General features: G+C 39.9%; 1 protein-coding gene across 14 annotated transcripts in view; it reads left to right on the forward strand.

Annotated features, from left to right (window-relative positions):
- The first annotated feature begins 6,381 nt into the window (after positions 1 to 6,381).
- Positions 6,382 to 12,300, forward strand: part of ZBTB20 (zinc finger and BTB domain containing 20) — an 811,121-nt gene continuing 805,202 nt past the window's right edge. For 13 of the 14 annotated variants that reach the window (XM_050781935.1, XM_050781939.1, XM_050781938.1 and 10 more), the window contains exon 1: positions 6,382 to 6,512. The gene's annotated coding sequence lies outside the window, so the exon portion shown is untranslated. The remainder of the gene's footprint in view (positions 6,513 to 12,300) is intronic. The other variant, XM_050781929.1, reaches the window with a different exon arrangement.

Below are 12,300 nucleotides of genomic sequence, written 5' to 3' on the forward strand. Positions count from 1 at the left end.
ATCTGCTCACAAGGAAATAAAAAGAGTAATGTGATAGACACCAATTATGGCCACTTTTTAAAAAGTGATTTAAAACTAAAATAATACTATGTAAATTTTATATAAATAAATTTGACAATCTAGAAAAAAAGGAATACTTTTCTAAGAAAAATTAAATGATTAAAAGGACTCAGAAAGAGATTGAAAATTACAGTGCCCAAAAACTATAGAATTGAGAAGACATATCCTAAAAAAAAAAAAAAAGCCCACTGGCCAAGAGGGTTTTACAGATGAGCTTTACCATCTTGAGAGCATTGTACAAGACAATATTCCCCTGACTAATTCTATGAGGCTAGCCTAATACAAATCCAAAAACTGGATGAAGATTGCACAGGTCCATCCCACTTAGGAATCTCAATGTCATTTATAAAGTCAGCAAATTCTAAAATAAAAATATTAGTAAATTAAACACATACACATTAAAATAGTAATAAAACTAAAGAGTTTTTATCGAGGAATGGAAGGATGGTTCATCAGTAAATCTATCACTATAATTCAGTTTATTAACAGAATAAGTAAATAATAATTATGTTTATTTTATATATTTATAAAAAGTATTTGGTAAAATTTAATATTTATTGGTAATTTTTAAAATACAATGCAAGCTGTGAATATATAAACTTTTAATCAAATTTTCAGCAAAAAAACTACTTAAAGATGTGATATCAAAAATTCAGAAATAAGACAAAGACGTATACTCCCATAAGTACTAGTCAATACTTTGCTGGCAGTTCTGACCAACTGTATTAGTCTGTTTCCATGCTGCTGATAAAGACACACCCAAGACTGTGCAATTTACAAAAGAAAAAGGTTTAATGAGACTTACAGTTCTATACTGCTGGGGAGGCCTCACAATCATGGTGGAAGGCAAGGAAGAGTAAGTAACATCTTACATGGATGGCAGCAGGCAAAGAGAAAGCTTGTGCAGAGAAACTTCCGTTTTTGAAACCATCAGATCTCGTGAGACCCACTGACTATCATGAGAACAGCATGGAAAAGACCTGCCCCATTGATTCAATCATCTCCCACTAGGTTCCTCCCATAACACGTGGGCACTATGGGAGTTACTAGATGAGATTCGAGTGGGGACAGACAGCCAAACCATGTCACCAACAAAATAAGAAAAGGAAACAACAGGTAACAAACACCGAAAAGAGAGAAAAAAACTATCACTATTAGGAGAGGATACGGATGTCAATATAACAAAACCAAGAGAATCAACTAAAAAATGATAAGTAATAAAAGTTCATAAAGATGTATGGATAAAAAGTTGTCATGTAAAAATAAGTAGTTTTCTCATACAGCAGCAATATGAGAAAATGTAATGGAAAAAATTTCCTTTTTACAATTGTGTAAAAAAACTGTAAAACATTTATAATGATTTTGAAACACTGTGCATCTATGTAAATAAAACTGTAAAATTATTTTTAGACATCAACTAAGACTTACAAATGTCAAATTCCAAGTAATAAAAACCCAATTTAAACAATCTTAACCAATTGAAAGAAATGTCATAGGTTTGTGGTAATAGGAATGACAGGAGTTACAGCTGGTCTTTAGGCACAACTGGGTCTAGGGACTCAAGAAAGTAAATGGGCCTTTGTTATACTGGACATTTGTTTTATTTATCCTGTGCTCCTTTCATGGACTGCTCCTCCCCAAATCCACTTAGGTAATTCCAGTAGAACTTCCAATTACAGTTCCCACCTTGTATTTACAGATTGAACACATAATCTAGTTCCTAAAGTATCTAAAATTGATTTGTGTGTGCTGTATAGAGATCCAAGTTCTTTGTTCTTCCATTTTCCCAATACCACGTATTGAATAGTCTTTTTTCTCCCAGTAATCTGTGTTGCCAATCTGTAACATAATCAAATTGGCATTTATGCATGAGCTGATTTCTGGGTTCTATTCTGTTTCCATGTTCAGTTCATCTAATCAGTATACCTCACCATTAATAAATTTCATCTTTTCTTTTTCCTTTTCTCCTATTCTCCTTTCTATAACAACCCATTCTTCAGTCAATTCCATTATATACTTATTATGTGAGTAAGGGTTTGTTTGAAACTAATCTTGGTTCTGATGTGAATTTCCCATGTAAATCAATGGCTTGGTGTAGAAGAGAAAACTGAATGGAAATGAAAATGTGGGTGTACAAAAAACCAGGAAAGCATATGCCCCTGCAAATCCAGTGAAATAAGGGCCTCAGATTTCTACCATATTGTGGATTTGGAGGTCAAAGGCAAATTTTATATACGTTTCCAGGTGCAGAATAACTTGTTTCACATCTGTATTACACAAGGATTTATAGAAACCTCTTTTAAGTTGCTTTGGATGTAAAATGTCTAATCTTAATTTTTTGCACATTTTTCTGACAAATTTTGATGGTTTAATTTTCTTTGATTATGAAAAAAAGACTTTTTCCTTTAGTATTGTTTTATTGGCTGTTACCTGCTCAGGTTATTAATGAGCTCATGTGTAGAAAAGTAGTACCTGTTTTTAGGCAAATGGCAAAAAATATGAAGTGACATGTATTTCATATGTGGTTGTGTGTGTGTATGGATGGAAAATTCTCTAACAGATACAGAAAAAAAACATCTCAAAAGTTACTGCTTCCCTGATTTTGCACTTCCATTCCTCAAAGTGTACTATTTATTCTACTATTCTTTCCATTTGGCTAGTGTGGGTTTGTGTATATATGTGTATATATATAATTCTTGCCCTTATTAAAATCTAAGTCCCTGGGCAGCAAGATCTCATTTGATTAACTTTTGAATTCAGTATAGTTATCAGTTCAGTGTGTTACAAATATTTTCAACTTCTTAAGAGTTAGGCATTCTTTGCTATGTATTCCCGTGTTGTATACGCCATATGTGTACACAGCATAATTCATTCCTTTCTTTCTTTCTTCCAAGACACAGTCAAGTCTTTGGAGAAAAATGCCAATTCCTATGCTTAGTTTCTAAGGTCCTGGCATCTTAAATGTCTAATAATTATAGTTAGTATGAATATACACACTTAGTACTTGTTGAATGAGTAAACAGTATAGTGGAAAGAGGCAGACAGACTTGAGTTTAAAAACAAGCTCTGCTACTTGTAACACTGGATAAAGTATTCGAAGTCTGTGTCCCCATTAGTAACAAAAATAGATTATGTTTGCTACTAGTTTGGCCTCTTTTGAAGCCTTGGGAACTGTAAACTATTTATAATCTGTGAAGGCAATAGACTAATGGACTGAAAGAAGTATAAAAGTCCGTTAAAATTCTTTTCTAAGCAGTAACTTGTATTTTCATTTTCTATCAATCTTGCCTTCAACATCTCCCTTCCTTTCTGCTTTTGTTTTGTTTTGTTTTGAGACAGAGTTTCGCTCTGTCGCCAGGCTGGAGGCAGTGGCACAATCTCGGCTCACTGCAGCCTCCAGCTCCCGGGTTCAAAAGATCCTCCTGCTTCAGCCTACCAAGTAGCTGGGACTACGCGCCATCACACCCAGCTATTTTTTGGTATTATCTTCCCTTCCTTTCTTACCACATCTTGCTTGTTTTATTCTTTTGCTCGATTCTGATATTTGCTAACAAAGAAAACATCTCTCTTGACGCTTGACATAATTGTGGAATTCTTGGTACATCTTTTGGGGTGTTTGTGTATCTGTGTGATCAAGGTACGTAGAAGTGTAATGTAAATATGAAAATTGAGGGATTTCTTAGAGACATATATAATTCGTTTCTCCCGAAATCCTCCCCAGGGATTTTCTAAAAGTTCTATTGATAAACACAGTTGCACAAACATATGCTAGGCACACACACCAAGTATAAACATTAGCGAAAAACACAATATGGCGTGTATCACAAGAACAGGACATAACCACCACCTTAAATAGGGGCAGTAATCCCTAGGGCTTCACCTTATCATTATTATTGGAATTAGAATATTTTGCACTGCTTTCCTAGAGTGCCCTATCATAATCTTAACTCTCATGCCAATATGCTGAATAATATCTTTAAAAATTTGTTGAAAACAACGAGTTTTAAGAATGACTTGGAAGGAGTGGCCACCGCTCCTTGAAGTTACAGGAGTAACTGAACACCAATGTTAAATTTTACTGATTTTTCTCATCTGCTGCTGATTGTTCTGTATGGAACACTTATTCTTACTAAATCACTTTCTCTTTTTCTGTTTTCTTTTTTTTTTTGAGACAGAGTCTTGCTCTGTCACCAGGCTGGAGTGCAGTGGCGTGATCTCGGCTCACCGCAACCTTTGCCTCGAGTTCAAGCCATTTCTCCTGCCTCAGTCTCCCTAGTGGCTAGGATTACAGATGTGCACCACCACACCCGGCTAATTTTTGTATTTTTTATTAAAGACGGGTTTCACCAGGTTGGCCATGCTAGTCTCAAACTACTGACCTCAAGTGATCCGCCCATCTCGGCCTCCTAAAGTGTTGGGATTACAGGTGTGAGCCGACGCGCCCGGTCAATATCACTTTTTAGCTAAGATTTATATATAAGTTTAAAAGCATTTTGGTTTCCAAACTCACTAGCAATTCCCAGACTTCAAATTTGTCAACAAACACAATAATTTTCTGGATTCTCAGAGCCTCATACATATAATCCTCATAAGATAGTTTTAATAGTATTAATGAGGTCAAGGCCCTTAAATTTTTTTTTCACCAGGGCCAATTTATTTTGCTTAGTTTCTGTCAAAGACCTCTAACCAGGCATCTTATGTGAAAGCATGCTGTACGTTCCAAAGAAGCCTGGGTTAAAATCCAGAGGACTTAAGTCTATTGGAAACTATACATCAAATCCATGTCTTACAAACAATGTCATTTTCAAATCCCAAGTATAGTATATTCTTTGCATGCATGGTACTTTTGATTTTGTGAGAAATTATTGCTATATCAGCTCCCTAAAAAAGTAAAACTTACTTTGGCAGTAATTTTTTTCTTTGTATAGTGAAAAGCGATTTCCCCAACCCTCCCATCTTGGCCCTTGTAAGAAATCCTTTTTAGGAATCTATCCTGGGCTTCCTGCTGGACTTCAGCCTCATTTTTTTCTTCAATGCCTGAGTACTGGACCAATATTTGGTAAGAATTTGGCTCTGGGGAGCGCTATGTTGAGTGACAAACGGCTGAGGACGAAGGTTTTATTGAAGCATTTGAATCACACTTAATTTTCCGTGTTACTTTATTTGTTCTTTCTACTACCCAGGATATTGAATTCTGCGGGCTCTGGTTGGGTCATTGGTACTTCAGGCGTTCAGAAATAAGAAACAATCTGCTTTTTCCGGCAGGATAATAAATCTCATTTATATTGAGGGAGGCTTACTCCAAACTGTTTTACATAGTATTTTTCTAAATCTTCAGCATGAACAAATTCTTCCTTGAGCCCTAGCACTGTTCAGGCGGCCGCTGGGGACCCGGTCTGGTAACCCGCGCCCCATTCCGCGGGCATCAGGCGTGACCCGGTGCGGCCTTGCGCGCCGCCGCCAGCCAGACCCTCCCTCCCGCTTTCTCACCCACCGCCCGACATCCAGCCTCCATCCCGCAGCCACAGCAGTCCACGACAGCGACACCCCCTCTCCGCTCCCGCGGCTCCCCCCGCGCGGCTCGCCGCGCCAGACAGCGGGTAACCGCCGCCTCCGCTGGGGCATCCCGGCTCCATAGGCCCGGCGCGCTCCAGACACCTGCCTCTCACTGGCCACCGCCGCTGCCCCTCACCCCGCAGCCCTCTCGGCAATTGGCCCCGGGCCGCCGCTCGTCATCCTCAGCCTTCTCCTAGAGTACCGCCTCCATCGCCGGGTCATTTAAGTTTATCACAAATAAATAAATAAAGGAGGAAATAGAAATGCGTAGAAAGTAAAAGCAGTAGGGAGGTGGGGGGGGCGGGGGCGTGGAGGAAAAAGGAGGGAGGAGCGGAGGAGTAAGCAACCGAACATGATTGCGCCTGTGTCGACCAATCACGGCTCACTCCAGTCCGGTCTGACGGGCTCCCTGAACCAATAGCCATCCACCTCCCGGATCATTGAACAACGAGAAACGATTGACCTCTTCAGAGTGGGTGAAGGTGCGGCGGGGGGAGGGGGGTGTGGGGATGGGCGAAGTGGAAGGACCGTCGACCAATCGCCTGTTAATACTGCTCTGAGCGAAGTTTCCGCGTCCCAATGGATGTTTGCGATAGCGGATTGGGCCTCTTTTAGCCCAATCGAAGGTGACAGAGATGAGGGAAGAGAAAGAAAGGGGCGGGGACGGGGGGCGGAGGGAAGAAGGAAGAGTGTATTTTGTTTATGGGCGGCAACCTCACGAGGGGCGTCCCATTCTCATTGGCTCACTGAAGCCAAGAGTGGCGTGAGGGCAATCCTATAGCGGCGAGCGATAGAGGGTTCGCGGAGTGAGGCGTCCAATGTATGCCTTCTGCTGAAGAAGTAGGGGCGGGGGGAAGTTTAGGAGTTGAGGAAAGAAGATTAAAGAGCGCGAGGAGGTAACGCCAAAAACTCTAATTTGTTGTGGGGCGGGCGGAAGGGAGGGAGGAGTGTGTGCGTGCCGAGGGGGATGAGGCGTCTGCGAGGCGCCTGGAGTGGGGGGCGGCGGGACTGGGAAGGAGGGGAGCGGGGTGGGGTTGGGGGAGCGAGTTACAGAGCGGCGAGCCAGCGGGCCCTGAGCTGGCCGAGAGCGCGCGCCCCCGCGCCCCGCCCCGCCCGCGCCCCCTCCCCCGGCGCCCCTCCTAGCGCCCGGAGGCTGCCTCGCCCGACCAGGCGGGAGGGAGGCGCGGGAGGGTCGGCGGGTGGCGTGGCGGGGCGGGCGGGACGTCCCGCAGCTGGAAACGTGTCTTCTGCCTTCTTCTCTCTACTCCCTGCGCCTGGAGCCGCTGCTTCCAAGAAGAGGAGCTGAGGGGGACTAGCCGGGGCTCAGGAGCTGCTAGAGGCGCCCGCTTGTCTTCTGCCCCCTCCCTCCTCGCCCTCCCCTGCTTGCCGTGGCTCTCGCGGTCTCTGGAGCGTCTTCAGAGAACTGGGGGGCAGGAGGTGTCCTGGCCCCACAGCCGCTGGATGCCTCTCCAGACGCCGGAGCTCCCGGCCCCCGCCTGCTTCGCTTCTACGACTAGAGAGGAGGGGGATTGGGAAGGGAAGACACACCTTTCCTTCTTTCTCTTCTCCTTTGGGCCACTTTGGAAACATTAAAACATGTTAACACTTCCTGATACCTGAGATAAAAATGGTTGGAAGGTTCTTGAAAGTTTAAAACGAATGCCGTCTCTCGTACATTGTTTAATGCATTCCTGTCTGTGTGGCTTTTGGGTCCTCCCCCTACCCCCCGCCCCCAGCTGTTATCCTTTTTAAGGATGCTGAAGAGGCATGAGGCAGGGATTTTCTAAAAGTTCTATTGATAAACACACTTGCACAAACATATGCTAGGCACACAAACTATAAACATTAGCGAAAAACACAATATGGCGTACAGCTACGCTACCTAGCGCGGTAATCCTCTGATCTCTCACTCCGAACCGGGTTGAATGAGGTCAGTAGCAGGATGACAGCTCTCCAATAAAAATCTGAATGATTCAGGAAGTAGTTTGGAAGCTTGCGGGTGTAGTACTGTCCTTAGCATTGACCAAACCTGAGTTGAACATGTTACCTTTCTAGACATGTGAAAATCTCCACTGTTTTTTCTATTAAAAATACCAAAATGGTGCTAAAGTCAAGTTTTCTCACTGCGTGGCCGTGTATAAATTTCAGCAAAAAAAATTAGAGACCGTTCACCCAGTGTTTTCAAGTGAACGCGATTCTGATGTTACTGTTGTAACTTGTTGCCAAAGTTTTAAAACACAATCACCATTTTATACATAAATTATATAGCTAGAGACACCAAATTTAAGTCATAACCCGTCGTCCTTAAGTTTATAATGGTTTGTTTTCATTTCTGCCCCTGTTCCCAATCCCAAGTACCCTTTGCATCTTGTGGGAATATTTATATAGATCCCCCGCCACCCCCAGTTACATACAGTCAACCCTTCCTGTCACTGGGTTCTACATCTGTGGATTTAACCAACTGCAGAGCAAAAATATTTTGGGTGTGGGGAATAGATGGAATAGAATATATATAGACGTTTTTTCTTGCCACAATTCCATAAACAATACAGTGTAACAATGATTTGTTAATACATAACATTTACTTGTATTAGGTATTATAAGTAACCTAGAGATGATTTAAAGTATATGGCAGAATGTGCTTAGGTTAAATGCAAATACTACACGATTTTATGTAAGGGATTTGAGCATTTGTGGATTTTGGTTTCCTAGAGAGGTCCCAGAACCAATCTCCCATGGATAATGAGGGTCAGCTGTAAGTTTGCCTTGTCAAGATGTGGCTACTTTCTGCGTTTTTGCTTTAAAATGAAGAATCTGTATTTTTCTAGTGAAAGAAAAAAAGTTTACATTGATTTTCCTGCCTTTGTTCTTTGTAATTCTTAGAATATAACAAAGTTGTTGCACACATAGTGCATGGTGATATTCCTGTGCCATCATTCCGGTAGTCTCCTAGGAAAGCTTTTGGAATTGCCCTTGAAGAATTGCTGATGTTCAGTACTCAAGGCTTAATTTTCAAGATTGGGGTTGTGATTTTTATGGAGCTCAATTTTGGAGGGCCTTAGGTTTGGGGACACATGGTGTTGAAGTAAACAGGTGAGAAGAAGAAAAGTGAGATTTCTAGAACTGTATTAGCTGCTCAGTGAGTTGGGCAATTGGATATTTTTGGTTTTATGATTTCAGATTTTATAGACCAGTGGAATACAGGCCTTGTGCACATGAAGATCAGGTGACAAGTTTGCTGGCTACCAGCCGCCACAGCAATATGCCCTGTCATGGTGAGGTCCTAATTTTAACAAACTAAAGAAAGTATCAGATTAAAAATTGTCAAATTTTATCCATTTCCAGGAAGAAGTCTTTATGCTTACCCAGCTAGGCCCGTGTTTTAAGATTACTACAAAACGAAGAAAATGCACATATAGGTCATGTGTACATTGACTAGCTACTAAAATAAAATATGAGATTAAATGGAATACTAGAGGAAAGAGAAACTTTCATGTGTGGGCTATAATTGGGGAAGGGGGTGTTTAGAACTACCAGTTGATGTGATGCCAGTTTCTTATATAGTTAGATCAGAAAGTTTTTGAGACCCGGAAATATCTAATTCCTCTTGTTGTCCTGTTAATAAGAATTTGACTACTTGGTATAGGAAGAAAATCTAAGAAAAAAATATTTTAAGTGAATTATTTTTGTTTCATTAGTGAAAGTCTTCAAAAGACTTTTCAGACAAATTGGACTTTCTAGTAAAAAGGCTAGTCTGAATAATTAGGTAAATTGGACTTTCTAGAAAAAAAGGCCAGTCTGAATAAGTAGGTCATTTTAGAAGGGCAATAAAAGCTACAACTAAGTTCCTGCAATCTATAATTTCTAAAATAATTACATATTATTCTGAATAACTTCAGAGAGTTAGTGGCAAGCAGAGACTTCTTTAAAACATTTGGAATACAGAAGTAGAGATTGATGTGCTTTGCTTTAGTCTCTGAAATAATCATATTTTTCTGAAATGGATGGTTAAATTTATCATATTGTTCTACACACTTGGAGTATAATAACGAACAAGAGAGAAAATTGCCTGCCCTTGTGGAGCTTACGTTCTAATGTCACATACACTTTGTGCATTTTAGATTGTTAGGGGAGGAGATTTTTGAATGAAACTTAAAACCTAGCTGCTTTCTTGTTTTAGGAACTGCAATTTGAGAGAGCTTACAGAAGTTTGAGAAGGAGGAAGGTGTTTACCAGTTGGCAGTGATAGGAAAGGAAGATCTTAGTTTGTTTCTTATTTGTACTTTGTGTTACTGTCATGAAACTTTCTCCATATATTTCAGTTGGTAATTTTAACAGGTAGGGATTTTTTTTTTCATGATTTCAATGATGTCTTTGAAATAAATAAAATATTGCTTTATATTAAAAAAATCTTGTGTCTTGAAATTTACTATAAAATTCCTACATAGTATTACCTTGTTAGCAAAATGTGGTAAAACAAAAGCTAGAATATCTTGTTAGTTTTTGGTTAGGGTATATTTTTAGGAAGCTATCTGAAAAATCTTTTTCAGTTCTGGGTTTCTTTTTAGTTTTTTGAGATGGGAATCTTCTTTTATTGCCCAGGCTGTACTTTAACTCCTGAGCTCAAGTGATCCACCCTCCTGCCTCAGCCTCCCAGTAGCTGGGACTACAGGTGCATGCCACCATGCCTAGTTTCAGTTGTGATTTTATCAAGAGAAGGTGAAAATTTGTTGTAATTAGTTTATAGGTGACATTAAAGAGAAGAAGAGAGACCTGCAAAAAATGCTTTGTTATTTAAACCATTTTTTCAAAAGCATTTGATTGGCACTTTTCTGCTTTAATAGACTTATTTGCAATGCAAGAGGAACATTACAGAAGATTTTAGCAATACTTTAATCATTTAGTCTGTAGGTGTAAAAATCCTGGGTTTCTAACAGAAGGAAAGTTGGTACCTGGTTAAATGAATATATGATTTAATGCTGAGTTTGTGACTTCAAGTAGTGGGTGTCTCACCTTTCCAAAATCTAGTTCATAGTTCTCAAATAACAGTTCTTCTTTTTAATTTTTTTTCCCCTCTGTCATGGTGAGTCTTACTTTGTTAGCCAAATACAAGTTTACTTCTTAAGTGGAATAACTTTTTTTTTTTAATACAATTCTCCCTCCACCAGTCCTCCCATCCTCTGCTGAGGGTTTATTGCACTATACCTACATTAGATCTTTATTTATGCTAATTTGGAACATAATCAGCCTCTTCCAGAAAGGTAACATATTAATGCACTTTAGAGCAGTTTGTGATTGCCTCTGGCTATTTGTATACAGACTTACTAGCATCTGAAAGCTATAAATAGGAAGATTTAGGAGGAAACAAACTTTATAACTAATGGAATACATTGTTTCAGTTGATTTTTTTGTTGTTGTTGTTGGAGTCTTGCTCTGTCACCAGGCTGGAGTGCAGTGGTACAATCTTGGCTCACTGCAGCCTCCGCCTCCCAGATTCAAGCAATTCTCCTGCCTCAGCTTCCTGAGTAGCTGGGACTACAGGCACGCGCAGCCACGCCCTGCTATTTTTTTTTGTATTTTTAGTAGAGATGGGGTTTCACCATGTTGGCCAGGATGGTCTTCATCTCCTGACCTCGTGATCTGCCCGCCTTGGCCTTCCAAAGAGCTGGGATTACAGGCATGAGCCACGGCGCCCAACCTCAGTTGAATTTTTTTAGAGAGCAAAATGGAAAAATGGCGAATAGAATGTTAAAAAGTAAGACCGTTTCCTGTTTTCTGGTAAGGATAGTTGATCAATGTGTGTTTGCGTGTGTGTGTGAGTATATATTTATAAATGAGCAGTTTTTGAATAAAGATATATCAATACTGGATAAATAATTCCAGTCCTGCCTTGTGGTCCTTGACATGGAGTGTATTCAGGGTTCCCTGGTGATTTTGTTTAAGCCACTTTGTTACCAAAACTTTACTGTGGATAGCATGGAAACACAAGCTAATTAAATTTCTATAAATTTTATAATATTTTTGGGATGAAATGTTATTTTGGAAGTATTTTTTTTAAGCATGATTACCAGCCAACCTGTAAAATGAATGAAATCTGAAGTGCAGAGTTCATAGAACCTTACATCTACCTAAGATAGTTGAGTTTCAAGAAGGTATTCATAACGGCAGAAGATGAAATCTTGACATCTGTCAAATTTTTATAGTAATAAAGTAAGCATGACTAAGTTTATTAATATTCATATTTGTAAGGTAAGTCTAAGCAAGTGTACAGTGCATTTTAAGTCAAAATTTGGGGTGTTATTGGCTAGACACAGTCATTTCTTTGCCAGCGATACTAGGCTGTGTGAAGACTAACCATCTGTCAAGTGATAGAGACAAAGAAAGGTTTTAATATACTAGTCTAAAATTTCCACAAACTTGTTTTGAATTGTATTGTCATTTTCTTTTGGCCTTCATACTCTGTGTTGAATATGCACTGGGTCAATCACCCTACTTTGTTTTATGAACAAACTATTCAAGGTCCAGATAAGGTTATTGTCACAGCTGATGTGATCTAGAGGCAAGATAAAATATGTTTGATTTTGCTTTCATATAATCAAAAACTCACAGTGGGCCACCCACTAGTAGTTACACAAATGGTTTCAAGTGTACTTGTTTTCACCCACCCATTCTAAATTTTGGGTG

This window comes from Macaca thibetana, chromosome 2 (genome assembly GCF_024542745.1).
Source record: "Macaca thibetana thibetana isolate TM-01 chromosome 2, ASM2454274v1, whole genome shotgun sequence".
Classification (NCBI taxonomy): domain Eukaryota; kingdom Metazoa; phylum Chordata; class Mammalia; order Primates; family Cercopithecidae; genus Macaca; species Macaca thibetana.